Source organism: Silene latifolia, chromosome 6 (assembly GCF_048544455.1).
Source record: "Silene latifolia isolate original U9 population chromosome 6, ASM4854445v1, whole genome shotgun sequence".
NCBI classification, from domain to species: Eukaryota; Viridiplantae; Streptophyta; class Magnoliopsida; order Caryophyllales; family Caryophyllaceae; genus Silene; species Silene latifolia.
The window spans coordinates 45,670,309-45,688,305 of NC_133531.1; positions in this window are offsets into that span (position 1 = coordinate 45,670,309).

The following is a 17,997-nucleotide window of genomic DNA, read 5'->3' on the forward strand; positions in this document are numbered from 1 at the left end:
GTTTGCGGGAGGTGCAGAAATGAGGTATCTACAGAGCCCCCACTTTGACTGAGGCTTGGACAAGGCGAAAGTCAAAGTCTAGCCATCAGGTCAATCGAAGATTACAACTTGACGACTATGGCGACGCGAGGCGGTTCAAGGGGTCTGAACCAAGGACCTATCGTCGGGACATTTTAGAGTCTGTCGACTATCGGTGAGGGTCATTCAAAGTCCATTAGACTACGTAAGTAAGCTCGCCAGCCATAAGAAGAGACCATACCTGAGACTTCTTTCTCGAGATGCTTCCGGAGGTGCATAGGAGCTAAGGGTAAGCATAAGAGCCTAAGGATAATACCTAAAGAATAAGTAAGGATTGTGCTAGGGTGTGGGACCCTAAAGGAAAGCATCGATGGGAAGGAGGCCAAATATAATTTCAACCTAAAGGGTAAGTAAGGCTCGAGTGTAAGAACTCTGACGGTCTGGGAACTTCTGGAGAACGACACCTTTATCGCACTCCGTGGGGAAACAAGAAATATCGTGAGTAGCAGGACACAGGCGGGAACTGCTGGGAGAAATCTGCTTGGGTCGTCTTCAAACAAACTTCAGAAGAACTTGAGAAGGACGATTGTATGTCGTGAACTCTCGTTGGGGAAACCTTATCGGGAACTTATCTCCATGTCTCGAGAGGGATAGTCTATCCGCTTACTCTCGCTGGGGGAATATAATGAAGGCGTGTCGAAACACCTGTCAGAGAATACTTGCTTGTTGTGACAAGCAAGATCTTGGGAGCAATAGCTTGTTAGAAATCTATATCTCATTATACAACATATTCTTATATGTTACAAATTAATTTAGTCATAAAATTAATTTAGATCTTATGCATGCAAACAATAATTAAATTAAAGAAGAAATCATCATCTTACATTGGATGTTTCGGATTTTATGGGCACAAGTGAGTTCTCCTACTCACTTGTTCTTGAGCTCTCCAAATCTAACATATAAGAATATGTTGTATAATGAGATATAGATTTCTAACAAGCGGTATCTTGAGCCAGGTTGTTTGCATGCAAATCGGTTATTGTTTTTCCGAGTTATACGATTAACATAAAAAACTTATAAATTTGTGTTTATTATGATATATCACGAAATTTATTATGCATGTTAAAGTTTTTGGTCCTAAAATGTTTTAGGATATTTTGGTGTAATTTATGGATTTTATTGTTCATTTTATTTAATATTGGCATTAAAATGTGATTTTTATGATAAAAATGTCATTTTTGGACGAAAATTAGCTAAACTTCGAATTTTCCAGTGGTTTTTGGATATGTTTTCACATATATTATTTTTAGATGATCTGGAAATTTTTAGAATTTTTGGAGTTTTTATGCTCGAAATATGGATTTTTTATGATAAAAATCGAATTTAAATGAAAAATAGGTTAATATGAGAAATATTTCGAATCTGGTCATAAAAATTTAGTATGTTGTCACATGAAATTTTACAAGATGTGTGTAAAATAATAGGCTATAATGAAGTCTTCATGCATGATTTATGGATTTTTGATGAAAAATAGCATAAATAGTGACTTAATTAGTAAAAAATTGCTAAAACATACTTCATGACTAAGAAAAAACGTCACATGTTGCATTTTATTATCTTTTTCAGATCTAAAATTGAAAAGTTGGTGAATATAATTTTTCTCATGTTTTTATGATTATAATTGTTAAATCCGATAAATCGCAAAATTGTTTTTCCCGATAATTTTCGAAATTTTTAACCTAGGTTTTTGAACATTATGAGTGTCATGGTATTTTTCCAGAATGTTCATGAGTTTAAATTTCAAATTTTGAATTTATTTGAAATTTTTGTGATTTATTTGAAGTTTATAGCATTTTTATTGTAATTTTGAGTCCTCTAATGAACAATTTTAAGAAATATAAGTTAATTATAGTCAAATTGTTAGTGGAGACTAATTTTGAGTCCTAATATGGTTAGGGTAATTAACTTGTGCATAAATATGATTTTATGTAATTTATTGTGATTTTAAAAGGTTGAATCACGCAAATCCGTAAAAACCGATTAATATACGATATTGGCTCCTTAAAGGCGATTTAGCATAAAATTGGGCATGTTCTTACATATTATAATGCTGCATTTTATTGTAAGGCTCGAGTGTAAAAACTCTGACGGTCTGGGAACTTCTGGAGAACGACACCTTTATCGCACTCCGTGGGGAAACAAGAAATATCGTGAGTAGCAGGACACAGGCGGGAACTGCTAGGAGAAATCTGCTTGGGTCGTCTTCAAACAAACTTCAGAAGAACTTGAGAAGGACGATTGTATGTCGTGAACTCTCGTTGGGGAAACCTTATCGGGAACTTATCTCCATGTCTCGAGAGGGATAGTCTATCCGCTTACTCTCGCTGGGGGAATATAATGAAGGCGTGTCGAAACACCTGTCAGAGAATACTTGCTTGTTGTGACAAGCAAGGTCTTGGGAGCAATAAATTGTTAGAAATCTATATCTCATTATACAACATATTCTTATATGTTACAAATTAATTTAGTCATAAAATTAATTTAGATCTTATGCATGTAAACAATAATTAAATTAAAGAAGAAATCATCATCTTACATTGGATGTTTCGGATTTTATGGGCACAAGTGAGTTCTCCTACTCACTTGTTCTTGAGCTCTCCAAATGGAAGAACAAGGATAATTCAAGTATAGAATCCATCCCAAAAGCATATACCCAAGGAAACTCATAATAACCAATATTATTTAGATCTAGTAACAATATTAGTTTTACTAAAAATTGACACAAAATAAATTGTATTTTTCTCTTGAATATTTCGGTCAAGAGGGAGTATTTTGTGTGGTTTATTTCTCTAGAAATCTCATAAGATGTAGAGAGTATATATTTTCTTACTCTAGAAAATTATCATCTTGAATGAATGAATGATTAGAAAAGAAACTCTTCTCTTTTCATTTCTTTTGGCCGAAAAAATTGGCTTGGGTAGTGATGGGGCATATTCTGCACCCGCCGACCGAGTCAACATATTGACCAAGGTCAAAGCTAAAAGACAACAAGTCAACAAGAAGGACGGCCTAGCCGACGAAGCCTGCCGGCCTGTCACTTGGGTCTCGGCTCGACAACTAGCCGGCCGAGAGGCATAACCGCGTACTCACATCCAGTCCCCTCGGCATGGAGACAACCAGGCCTGCCGGCCTGCCATGGGTCTCTCGGTCGAGGGCAAGACGGTCTTTCCACCTGCTACGCCACTTGGCCACTACGTGACAAAAGGTGAAAGTCTATAAATACTCCGCTTCTCTCATTGAGAAGAGGATCGAAATAATCATCCGAAAATCATCTAATAATCTCACAATCCAATAATCTGGTATAAACTCCCTTATCTCTCTACAATATACTTTGCCAAGTAACATACAACTTATCTATCTAAGTTTACTGACTTGAGCGTCGGAGTGAGTACGTTCGGCCCCAAGCCGAGCCCTCAGTTTGTTCATCTTAAACAGGAAAGAGTGAAAGGAAGAGACAAGCAACAGCATCATTCTACAAGCTTACGTGGTCACAACACTGCTCCGAAATTACACCCGGAACAATTGGCGCCGTCTGTGGGGATAGATACTAAAAGCTAGTCACCTCCCTTACAAAAAAAAAAACCAAAACCCATTCAAAAAAGCTAAGAAGATGTCAAAACAACAAGAAACTGTTAGTGAAGGAACTGCATACTTCCAGGATGACACGTTCCCTAATTCTGAGATCGGGCAGTCCCCCACCGGCCGGATCACTGAACCGACGTACGGGATGCCGAAAGAGCCAGAAACACCGTTGCCCACCGACCAAGTCACTGTCATGGGACATGTGGTTGATGCAGCCAAATTGAAGCTATTCCTGGACCTGATGGGTAGTACGCCGGTTACCCCTGTCACTGCGACGGGGGCGGCAGCGCTCCCAAAGGTGACCAGGGCCCATAAAGTGAACCCAAACAACTTGTCCGGAGCGCTACAAGGAGCTGGGCATGCTAAAACGCCAGCGGCGCCCGTGGTGCCAGTGGCAGACCAAAGTCCTTCCCCCACTCGCGGGAGGACAGCGTCGCCGCGGCAACAACGAGGCCCGCCCCGAAGAAATGAAAGAAGCCCGACTCACCAAAATCGGACAAGAAGCCCTTCCCGCCATATAGAGAGAAGTCGGACTAAGGTTGCGAGGAGCCGATCGCCGCGTGTCATTCGACACGTGGTCAGACAGCCCCTCAGTGCCTATGTCCTCGAAGTCCCTGTGCCGACTAAACTGAAGCTGCCGCCCCTATCATACAAAGGGGATAGCGACCCAACCGACCATGCCGAGGCTTTCGAGTCGTACATGTCGGTGTGGGAGCAACCCGATGAGGTGTGGTGCCGAGTCTTCCCAACGACCCTGCATGGGATGTCACAGAGTTGGTACAAGGGGCTACCCAATGGCTCGGTATACTGCTATGCCGACCTGAGAGACAACTTCATAGCCCAGTACGCTTGCAATAAGAGAAGGGCCGTGGAAACCTCGGATCTCCCTAACTATCCGACAGGGGGAGGACGAGTCCCTCCGAAGCTATGTGAAGAGGTTCGACGCTAAGGTTCAGCAGATCCGTGAGCTGAACACCGAACTGGCGGCCTTCGCGCTGATGAAAGGCCTCCCGAAAGGCGAGTTCAAAAACGAGCTCATCAAGTGCGAAGACCTCAACCTGGACTCCGCCAAAAAGATGGCCGACCGAGCCGTAAAGGTGGAGGACTATCACAAGACGTGGGTAGGCCACAGTGAAGCTGGGCACCCAGAGAGGAGGAGCCGCCGGGACAACGTAGATGAAGGACGCCGTGACGGGAATAGGTCACGGCCTGAGAGATTTAGTAGGAAACAGAACTCGGCGGGCGCCGGGGGGAGTTCGGGACCATACTACCAGAAGCGGTACGGTAGTCTCACCCCCCTGGTCGCCTCTATAGCCGAGGTCTTCACCCTAAGAAAGAACGACGGACAGAAGTGGGCAAGGCCCCCCAAGGCGAGGGGGGACGGTGACACGAGCCAGTACTGCGAGTACCACGGCCACACCGGCCATAAGACCGACAACTGTCGGCAGTTAAGGAACGCCATCGAAGAGCTAATCCGAAAGGGGGCCCTCAGCAAGTATGTAGCTGGAGGCCTAGGAAAAAGCGCCGACGGGGCGGATAGAAAATCAGTATTCCAACGGATGGGAGTGATCCAAGTTGTCATCGGAGGAAACAAGAACGGTGGGTCAGCTAATGGGCACAAACGACACCTAAATGAGTTGTACCAAGCCATCAACTTTGTGCCCAAAACAGCGATCCCCGCTTCCACCGTCCCCGATATAACCATTGGAAAGAAGGACTACGAGGGAGTCGTTGCCCCGCACAGCGACCCGCTTGTCGTCCACCTGGACATAGCCAACCACCTGGTCAAAAGGTGCCTGATTGACACAGGTGCCTACACGAACATCATGTTCAGGGAGTGCTTTCTTAATCTCGGTCTGAAGATTGGAGACCTGAGCCCCTGCACTAACCCGTCGTGACTTCTCTCCGGGGTTCCTGGTACCCATGGGGTCAATCGATCGGTGATGTTCGGCCAAGCCGACGCGGCTAAAAATGTTTTATCTGAGTTCGTGGTTATCGACGGTTCGTCTGCCTACAATGTTCTCATAGGCCGGGTCACTTTGAGCGAGGCCGATGCTGTGATGTCCATCCGGGCCCTGACATTGATGTACGTCTCGGACTGGGGGGAAGCATAAAAGCTCGTCTCAAAGGACGAAAATGATGAAATAGTCAATATCCAAGTATCTGCCAGAGGGTGCAACATGCAATCCCTCAAAGTGGCGAAGAAATCATACAAAGGGAAGAGCCCATCCTTACAGCAGGAGGGCGAGCCGATGAATACCGGCTGACAGACATGGAGGGTGTGCTTCTAATGAGCCATTGGAACACAGACAACCTTAGGAAATACTTCATATAACGGCAGAGGTGTCCGAGACCGTTGTGGGCACCCCAACGCATGATTATATCTTATGAAGAATAATCCAAGTTTTCCATCGAAATGCTTGTCCCCTCCGAAGTCGTACCAAGGTAGACGCCACGGCCAAAGCCGGGCAGTCACCGCAATGGCAGTTGATACTCGCGAAAGCGACCAACATGCTTAGTAGACGCAACGGCAGTCACTACAAATGCAGTTGATACTCGCGAAAGCGACCAACATGCTTAGGAACGTATAAGTACAGTTGAGACGCAAATCTAGCCGCCTCGGCCTGGTAGATGAAGCGATCAATATGTCTACAGATACGAACGCTGTCAAGCCGTAACCCCGATTACCTCGGCCAAAGCCGGGAGCGACTGGGACACAACGACCGATACGCTAACATGTTCACAACAGCAGTTGGGAAGCGCAAATCTGACCGCCTCGGCTAAGACCGGGAGTGGAGGAGGAAGCGACCGACATGCCAACATGTTAAAAAACGTTTAAGTACAATTGAGATGCGCATTCTAACTGCCTCGGCCAAGCCGAAAGTAAAAACGAAAAAGCGCTCAATATGTTAAAAACGTAATAAGACAACTGAATGGAGGATGGGAACAAACTTTATTGAAAATGTTTACAGGTGAGGCAAAACAAAGTCGACGGCCGTCCCCATAGGGATAGCCTAAACAGAACCTACCAAAGTTTAACAAAAACAAAAGGTACAACAAAAGATTACAACATTCAGACTTGAAACGCCAAAAGGATGGCAGGGAGGAAAGGCTCAATAGTTGGCCCCCGAACAGCTGAAGCTGTCCGAAGGGCCGGGTGAATCTGATGACGACCGCCCGTCTCCCTATTTTTGTTTCTTTGCTCGCCACCACCGGCGCGATGAGCAGGCGTTACCAACGGTGGGCGGTCCAGAGGCCGACTTGGCAGCTTCACCTGCCTTTGCCCTCTCAGCCTCCTCCCTAGCCTCCTTCACCTTTGCAGCATGGGCCGCCTTGGCCTCAGCTTCCTGAGCAGCCTTCGCCTCATCCGCAGCCTTGGCCTCCGCAGCAGCCGCCTTCTCATCAAGAAGCCGGTCAAACTCTTGCCACGGGAAGGTACCTTCAGGAAGGAGCTCTTTGATTGCATCCCTGGTAGCATCTTCAGCTTGGTCCCGGTACCGGGCACACATCTCAGGGATGATGACGGTTTTAAGCATCTCAATATCATTCTCCCTCTGATCAAGGATAGCCTTTGTGCTCTTATGCTCCTTCGCCTCGGCCGAATGCAGGGACTTCCATCTATCCCTCTGCTCAACCATGGTCTTATAGCCGCCCTCAAATCTGGTTTTCTCCTCCCGCAGCTTAGCGGCATCGGCCAAATAGACTAACCTTAGCCCTCTCGGCCAGGACCAGCTTCTCAGCTTCCTCCTTAAGCTTTCGCTCAGCGAGGAAGTCCTTCATGGCGGCCTGGAAGTCCTTCTTCGTCTTCGCGGCCTCCTTCTTAGCAGAGGCAAGCTCAAGCCTAAGCCGTTCGAGCGCAGGGGCACTCTGAGCCACGAGCTTTTCTTGCTCGAGAAGATGAGTGCCGGCAGCCTCAGCCCACTTCACCAGCCTTTTTGCCAACTTTATGCCCTCCGCCCTGAGCTGGACGGGGGAAGCCTTCTGGGATGAGGCGTCGGCAGTGACATTTTTATCGCCCGTCTGCTCAGGCTGCTTCTCCAATTGCCGTTCAGTGAGAACGACAGCCGGCGACGGCTGATCTATAAAAAACCCAGACAAAGCATCCATGTCAACATTCATTGACATATCAGAAAGTCTGTCATCAGGAATGCCTAAAGAACCTGCTAAATCCGAGCCATGGGTTAGATCCGTACCAGCCTTAACCTTCTTGGATAGAGGGCCGGCTGAGTCCTTCTTTTCCCCTGACTCGGTAACAGCGGCAGCAGGCGTTGCTTCCTTCCTCTTCTTTGAAGGAGGAGGACCCTCCAGAACGGTGACGTCCTCATCAACATTGACGACCACCTGCTCCCTTTGGACTACGGGGATTGGAGACCGAGTAGGAGTTGACGTCGTAGCCGCCGAAGACATTGCTTTTGGTTTTCGGCGCGGCACGTGTCCGCCCATCTCTGCCTGAGTCGCCCCCACATCCATAGCTTTCAACGCCTGCTCCATTAGTTCGTGAGGGGCCTGCTTGCGATCACGCGGCTCAGCCTTAGGGTGCAGCTCAACAAAACTCTCCTGTCCTGGTCAATTCCCAACTTGCGAAGGATGGAGACAGAGAGATCCTGGCCAAACCGATCTGCAAGAAACAAAGCAAGAGTTAAGCAAAAGAAGTAAACCGGGGCTAAAACATCAAAGCATAAAAAGAGGGGCCTTACACCGACCCTACTCACCCTGGTTGAGGGCCGGTATGAGGCCGACGTGGCAAAGCGGCTCGTCTTGAAGGACGATCTGCGTCGGAGGCATCCATCCCTTCGGCGTGCCATCCTTCGTCGCCTCGAACATGCTCATGGCCCGCACTTCATCGTCCGTAAGATAGACCTTCTTAGCGTCCATCTTAATCTTATTACGGGAGACATATCTGTCATGCTCCCCCTGATTCTCACACTGCAAATTGACGCGGCGCTGGAAGGGCCGGGGCAATGGATAGTCCTCCGGAACCTCGACGTATACCCACCGCCCCTTCTAGTCCTTGCAAGATGTCAGCTTGGTGACGGTGACATAACCCGGCTCGGTCTGTACGCTGTACCACCCCGTGCCGCCTAGGGTAGTCTGCCGAAGATGGTGGAGCCGGCGGAATAGGTTCACCGTTGGGGCCTCCCCCTTAAACAAACAAAACCATACAAAGCCAACGATCGTCCTAATGGCCAACGGATTCAGTTGTGCCACGGCGACATTCATAGCTTTGATTATGGCCGCAACGTGTTCATTAAGAAGAAATCGGAGTCCATACTCCAGATGTCTGATGTACACGCCGATACAACCTTCGGGAGGGCAACAGACTGCCTGATCACCCTCAGGGACAACGATTCTATACCCCCTGCCGAAGGAGTAATGATCTTCAAAAAGATTAGACCCGGAGACACTAGCGAACTTGTTCGTCCAAACGCGATCAGGTTTGATCGAGCAGGCTTCGCCGTGCCACAAGTACTGCGGCCTCTCGCCATCAGATTGGGTCTTTTCATCATCGTCATCTTCAAAACCCTCCAAAAATTTCTCATCAATTTCGGGAGAAGGCGACTTGGGACCCCCGAACCCTACCGGGGTGACAACCAGTGGCTCTTGTTCATCAGGATGCGGCGGTTCGCCCCCCGGCGCAGAGGTACTGGGTTGAGCATCAGCAGAAGACATGGTGACAATAAATACTTAACAAATAAAAGTTGAAAAAAATTTGTTTGTTTACCTTGTAAGAAAGTGTTACGCCGAGTAACGCTTCGAAAGTTAGAGAAACAAAAGCTCTTGGAAAACTAGAGAGAAGAAATTTTTTGAAAAAATGGAGTTTGATGGTCAAAATGAGGGGCATACTGCTCTATTTATAGAGCAAAGCCCATTCAGCAGACCAATCAGAGCAAAGCCCATGAAGCGTCGACCAACCGACACCAGGCCACGTGTCAAGCATGCAGCCACAGAATGTCAATCGACATAACAGTAACCAAACTTCTTTGACACGCTCCTTGGTATTTACTTGCAAATGGCCAGCTGATCAACCAAGCTTGGTAGCACCGGCCGGGGGCAATCAAAAGCACACGGCACTCTCAACCTTGGTCTCGGCCAACGCCATTTCCTTTTCCACATTCGCTGTCCATTACACAACAATGTGGAGGGGGGATATGGTACGGCCTGAACAGGACCAAGAAACAGAACCAAGCCGAGGAAGAAGTTCGACATACGCAGAATATACGCTCAACACGCATCGGAGTCCATACCACGGCATAGACTACGCTTGGGGCAAATTGATGGGGCATATTCTGCACCCGCCGACCGAGTCAACATATTGACCAAGGTCAAAGCTAAAAGACAACAAGTCAACAAGAAGGACGACCTAGCCGACGAAGCCTGCCGGCCTGTCACTTGGGTCTCGGCTCGGCAACTAGCCGGCCGAGAGGCATATCCGCGTACTCACATCCAGTCCCTTCGGCATGGAGACAACCAGGCCTGCCGGCCAACCATGGGTCCCTCGGCCGAGGGCAAGACGGTCTTTCCACCTGCTACGCCACTTGGCCACTACGTGACAAAAGGTGAAAGTCTATAAATACTCCGCTTCTCTCATTGAGAAGAGGATCGAAATAATCATCCTAAAATCATCTAATAATCTCACAATCCAATAATCTGGTATAAACTCCCTTATCTCTCTACAATATACTTTGCCAAGTAACATACAACTTATCTCTCTAAGTTTACTGACTTGAGCGTCGGAGTGAGTACGTTCGGCCCCAAGCCGAGCCCTCAGTTTGTTCATCTTAAACAGGAAAGAGTGAAAGGAAGAGACAAGCAACAGCATCATTCTACAAGCTTACGTGGTCACAACACTGCTCCGAAATTACACCCGGAACAGGTAGGTTGCCCAATATTTTTCATTTTTGCTCTTCACAAGAGACTAGGCATGCAAGCCTACAACCTAGGGTTATGATTGTGTTTCCATTTAAAAATAAACAACACAATATAAACTATGTACACACACCCTTATTTTCGGTTTTATGCATAAAATGGAGAATCCATTTTATTTTGTCATTTGTCAAATTTGTCACATGTAACATGTTACATGACATGTTACAATGCAATGTATTTTTATCAAATTAAAAATCAACATACTCATAAAATATGTCATTTACAAAATCGACTAGTAATTCGTAATTACTCGTACCAAAAGTGTTTCGGAATTATAAACTACAACATTCTGTATTTATAATAATTTATTCATTCCGTTTCAATTGTTTCTGTAAACAATAATTTCATCTAAGTAATAAAATAATTCGATTACTTAGACCGTGTCTCATTTAATCATATTACAATAAGATACGTTAATTATACTCACAAAATCATCCGTCAATTTTAAGCAATTTAATTAACTCGTATCGGTATTCGATTAATTAAATAATCAATTAAGAGTATTTCCCTATAGGTATGACCTAAGGGGATCAACTGATTACCACCGTCGCACGACAGTAATGTCAAACTCTAGTCAGCCAATCATTACCGATATGTGTGGACCAGTTGACTGTAAAATATTACATCCCACATGTATTCTTAAAAATGAGACTTAAACATGTGATCATCATGATCGACAGTTGTGATCGCACTATTGTTGAGGACACATTTCCCAACAATCTCCCACTTGTCCTCGACAAGTGTGCGTCACCAATTCTCTTGTCCTATTACTATCTCCCACTCAATGCAAGGTGTCTTTCGGGTCGTACTTGCAAGTGATCATATCGAGAGTGGTTTCCTCGATCTGGAGAATAACTGATTGACCGGATTTATCTATCATAGATACCTTCCGAGCGTGGCCACGCATTTCCAGTTCATTACTCCTCGAGTGGCCCTGAGATATTGTTTTAACCCTGACAAGGGGGTGGACAATTCCTATCGCACTTATTCCCTTCGACTAGCCACAGCCATCATAACCCAAAATATGCCCATTTGACCCCATTTACGAAGGTCGTAGTAATACAAATCAAAGTTAATCTGAAACTGTGCCATCTTAGGCGAACAGTCTTTAGTCAAAAGAATCGACTCATTAGAATACTATAGTAGCTCTCGCCACGACCAGGGTATATAAATTTGCCAGAACTCTATAAGCGGTCATAAGGCCCGACAAAGTGTTCTTAACAGTCTGCCTATGTGATCGACTAGTCATTCTCATATGACTCCATGGCACTTGAACTTGCCATCAATCGCATCACACTCTAGTCACTTCGAGACGTCACCTCATACAAGTGAATATGGGCGAATACCATGCTAATCCGTGTTCACTTTAACGGGGTTCAATTGTCTCTACAACCCGTTTGGATGTAACAAAGTATAATAAAAGAGTTTTAAAGTAAAACTCGAACGACAAATGCGATTATCACATATGAATAGTCAATGCCTGATTACTATTTCATGTTCTATAATCTAATTTGATCTTGTATGTAGTTGTTCATTTCAATTTAATTGAAATGACATGACTCATCATGTTTAGCCTATGAGAAGGCTTTGGTTAGTAGGTTTTATCAACTTCTTGTACCTTACTCAACCTTACTACATACTCGTTTTCCTTTGTAATGTATACATTTGCATTACAAAACTTTCTGAGTACGTGTCGAGATCCAATCAAGACATAGGCCCTCTAGCCTTAGAATAGCTCCCACTGTTTTCATAGTGTGCGGGACTCATCCTTCTTGCACATCCCATGATTGCAAGTGTACTCAATTTCCGTTATAAATATCTCTCATTGTTCTTTATTGCCTAGAACGATTCTAGAAAATATATTTCTTAAATAACGTAGCCACAATGGTATATTAACCATCCTAATGTGTTTTGATTATGGTTTTGTCGGAAACTATGCGCAATCTCAATTGTCAATTGTCACTTGTGTAACACCCTTACACAAAATTGCATCAAAAACACTTTGCATTATATCCTTAATGCTTTTGCAAGCACTTAAGGGTAATCTTTATGGCTTACTTGGTAACTTATTACTTAAATTCGATTTTGAAACAATTCATCATACTCAAAGTATATGAAGTGTTATACATCATTTCCTATTAAATTGATTCGGCAGCGGAAGCAAATGAAATTAATCAAATATGTTCAATTTAATTGAACTAGTCGTGAATCTTATCAACATAAGACTTCTTATTTACGCTAATATCATGTGGATTTATCTACATAAATCTAGATATTAAAGATGTATTATAATACTCCAAAAGTCTTAAATCATTTCCAACGATCAATATGTCATCCACATATAAGACCAATTAAAATTACCGTAACTCCCACTAAACTTCATGTATAAACACAACTTCTCAACCTATTGAGAAACGTTTTATCACATGATCAAAACATTGATTCCAACTCATCGATGTCCTACTTAAGACCCTCTCTTAAGTTTCACATTATCTTAGGATAACAAGAATCTTCAAAACTCAAGACATGTATTGAATACATTCCTTCTAATTGAAGAAGTGGGTTTTAGATTCACTTGCTATATGTATATTTGTACAAATTAAACACAATCCTTAAGAAGATCCAAATAGACTTAAGCATTTCAACTAGTGCAAAACCCTTTGCTACCAATCAAGCTTTGAAATTTCTCTTTATTAGTGCAAAACCCTTTGTCATTAATCAAGCCTTTTATTTCGGATTTTCATGGCTCTAAGCCTTGTATTGAGTTGTGACTTAAACACTCTCATGTAAGTCATATGTTCATTACTTTCCAGAAGTAATCAACTTGAATCAAACAATTTCTTTTGTAAGTTATAAGCTCTTCACTTTCTTAAAAGTAGCATGAATTCATCATTTTCAACAAGTGACGAATTTAACCTCCTAGGTTTTAAAGAAACAACGTCTTACACAAAACGTCTCATGTAGCCAAGAAAGACGAGTTTCTTGCGACATAACATTCTTTGCAGCTCTTGAATAATTTCTCCCACTCTGTCTTCTAGAAATAAACTTGTATTTTAGAAAGACAGCTTCACGAGCCGCAAACCCGTCGTACTCGTGATAATTGAAAGGGAATAATGAGCATTTGTTTCTTGTGAAAACTTACAAAAATGGTACCCTACCATTTCATATCTCATATGAATCGTTTAGATTTAGTGGGAAAAACAACTTAGACAAAATGATAAAATCCCCAAAAGGATCAAGTAACTCAAAGTAACTTGATAGAAGTCCAAACCATATCGAATAGCGTTTGATTTCTTATCCAACCACACATTATCCCATAATGTGTGTTTAAGAGAGATTAACTTGTGATACTATATCACATTTTCTTTGGCTTATATCAAAGTCTTCACTTTGATAATCCCATCACGACTTGATCGTGATTCATGGAACTCTTTGAACTCCTTCAAAGATTTCTCCTTTTACTTTATTAAGTAAACATATTGGTGTTAACTTAAATTGATGGTAAAAGAAAATGATCAACCTATTCTGTATCAATGATTTACAACCTCGATTTCCTTTTCAACCAAAAGGCACGAGATATCTTGCTTTGAATACAAGATACGCATAAACCATTAACAATCTAATGGTTTCAAGAGTACTCGATAACTCTTTGCGTTCATCATTCTAGAATCTAAGGTTTAATCTTAGGTTACCAATTTGAGTCTTGCATCATCTTTATGATATATCATTCTAGTTTGGTTTAGAATATAATCACCTTGATAATGGGCTAGCCATACATCAAATTGTGGTGTGTAGGGCCACAAAAGTGAAACCTCTTTGTATCTTAACAAGTTTATATTCCTATTTAGAGTTTATGCACTTAATAGTCATAATTGAGTACAACTATAAACCCAAAACTAGATTTAGTACACAATGACTCTATCTCTCGACTTCATTGTTGCGAGTCGTCATATTCTAATCATCCTATGTATCAAACATAATGATGAAAACCACCACCGGTTTCTAATATTGACGAAGTAGTACTAGCAAAATTTATGTCAATCATATAAACATTTAAAGAAGAAGATCCTATTAGATGTCCCACAACTAATTTGTTGATTCTTCAATAATTTGGGGTTGTTTCCTTTCTAGTGTCCAACATTTAAGACAATGGAAACTTTATCGGTCGGGATTGATAGGTTTAGTATCGTCATTCTCAACAACTTTACCTTTAACATTAACTTGTATCAATTCCATTATAATCTTTACTTCTTGAACCTCGTCCTCATCTTAACGGTTTAAGAGAATGCTCCCACTCATTTCAACGAGTCTTTGCTTTGAGAAGCAAAATTGAATTCATGAAGATTACTCTTCATTTGTTCGTTTTAGTCTTAAAACTTTCATTGAAGTGGTTGCTTTATTTTGGTCAATTACGAATTCTAACAAATCTAATTACCAAAACATTTTATCATTTCAAGGTACTTAATTCAACTAAGTATATGAAAAACAATCCATTGTAAGTAGATGTGTTAGTCAAGAATCAAAAACCTGTTTGATAATGAATAACTTATATCTATACTCTTTGCAAGAGATCCTTCCAATGGATAACACGAGGTTTTAGAAGAAAAATTCATATTTGTCTTTAGTTACGATGGATTAATGGAGATTTGAATCAAAAATCGAAATGATATCGTATATGAATTGTGGTAAAGAAATAGAACAATATGATAACGGAATAATGAAAACAAAACATTCATCGTTATAATAATACTTGTAAACAAGTATAGCATTTACATAGTGACCTCTACCCAACTATGATAAATGATTCCAAGATCCAAATTCATATTAACTTGGGCACGGGGTAGCCGATGAAACCCTTATCAATATAACTCGGTGGATTAACTCTTTAATCGATTCTACTTTTAGAACTCTTGGTCGATAAAATTAAATTAACATTTATCTTTAGCCCAAAACACATCCGACAAGGGCACGGGGTAGCCGATGAAACCCTTATCAATTACTTTTGTTGAGTTCAACCCAAATTTCGAATAAATGTGTCCATGATCCAAATCCACATCAACTTGGGCACGGGGTAGCCGATGAAACCCTCATCAACATGAATTCGGTGGATAGACATTTATCACCCACTTCACCAACGTAACAAGTTTTGTCTTACGGTAAAGCCGGTTCAACTCCCTTGCGAAACTGGTACTTCATGGTTTCTAATTTTTGGTAAGGCTAAGTCTCAATTGTTTATTTTAGCGAGAGGTCATGTCAATTTATTATCTATCACGTTTTAAGTGAACTAAAGCGGTGAACTACGATAATTGTAATTGACACGGTCGATAAACTCGATAAAAAGAATAATGCATGTTTTAGTTATGGCGATTTAGCGATGCATGCGACATATAAATAAAATGCAAAGCATAAATTAAATCCTAGTATGGCCTTTCTAAAATAGAAAATCTAATTAACTATTACATATTCGGAAACCAACTCCATTGGTCCCTTGAACTTCGGTTGAGGCACCCATCTCGAGGTAACACCGTCTTTATGTATCGCCTTCTTGAATGACACCGTCTTCAAGGAACTCCGGAATAATTAAATTACATAACAAATTACATAATTTCCTATTATACATTTGTAATTAAAATAAAAATAAATCTATTAAATTACAAAACGGTGATACGAGATCACAAAAATTACAACCGAATCGATATTCCCATACATTTCGGGTAATATCAATTAAAAACTAAGGCCATACTAAGTAAAAATTACATAATTCAAAATTACATAAAATAAAATTATGACAAACATAAATAAAACGCAGCATTATAATATGTATGAACATGCCCAATTTTATGCTAAATCGCCTTTAAGGAGCCAATATCGTATATTAATCGGTTTTTACGGATTTGCGTGATTCAACCTTTTAAAATCACAATAAATTACATAAAATCATATTTATGCACAAGTTAATTACCCTAACCATATTAGGACTCCAAATTAGTCTCCACTAACAATTTGACTATAATTAACTTATATTTCTTAAAATTGTTCATTAGAGGACTCAAAATTACAATAAAAATGCTATAAACTTCAAATAAATCACAAAAATTTCAAATAAATTCAAAATTTGAAATTTAAACTCATGAACATTCTGGAAAAATACCATGACACTCATGATGTTCAAAAACTTAGGTTAAAAATTTCGAAAATTATCGGGAAAAACAATTTTGTGATTTATCGGATTTAACAATTATAATCATAAAAACATGAGAAAAATTATATTCACCAACTTTTCAATTTTAGATCTGAAAAATATAATAAAATGCAACATGTGACGTTTTTCCTTAGTCATGAAGTATGTTTTAGCAATTTTTTACTAATTAAGTCACTATTTATGCTATTTTTCATCAAAAATCCATAAATCATGCATGAAGACTTCATTATAGCCTATTATTTTACACACATCTTGTAAAATTTCATGTGACAACATACTAAATTTTTATGACCAGATTCGAAATATTTCTCATATTAACCTATTTTTCATTTAAATTCGATTTTTATCATGAAAAATCCATATTTCGAGCATAAAAACTCCAAAAATTCTAAAAATTTCCAGATCATCTAAAAATAATATATGTGAAAACATATCCAAAAACCACTGAAAAATTCGAAGTTTAGCTAATTTTCGTCCAAAAATGACATTTTTATCATAAAAATCACATTTTAATGCCAATATTATATAAAATGAACAATAAAATCCATAAATTACACCAAAATATCCTAAAACATTTTAGGACCAGAAATTTTAACATGCATAATAAATTTCGTGATATATCATAATAAACACAAATTTATAAGTTTTTTATGTTAATCGTATAACTCGGAAAAACAGTAACCGATTTGCATGCAAACAACCTGGCTCAAGATACCGCTTGTTAGAAATCTATATCTCATTACAGAACATATTCTTATATGTTACAAATTAATTTAGTCATAAAATTAATTTAGATCTTATGCATGCAAACAATAATTAAATTAAAGAAGAAATCATCATCTTACATTGGATGTTTCGGATTTTATGGGCACAAGTGAGTTCTCCTACTCACTTGTTCTTGAGCTCTCCAAATGGAAGAACAAGGATTCAAGTATAGAATCCCTCCCAAAAGCATATACCCAAGGAAACTCATAATAACCAATATTATTTAGATCTAGTAACAATATTAGTTTTACTAAAAATTGACACAAAATAAATTGTATTTTTCTCTTGAATATTTCGGTCAAGAGGGAGTATTTTGTGTGGTTTATTTCTCTAGAAATCTCATAAGATGTAGAGAGTATATATTTTCTTACTCTAGAAAATTATCATCTTGAATGAATGAATGATTAGAAAAGAAACTCTTCTCTTTTCATTTCTTTTGGCCG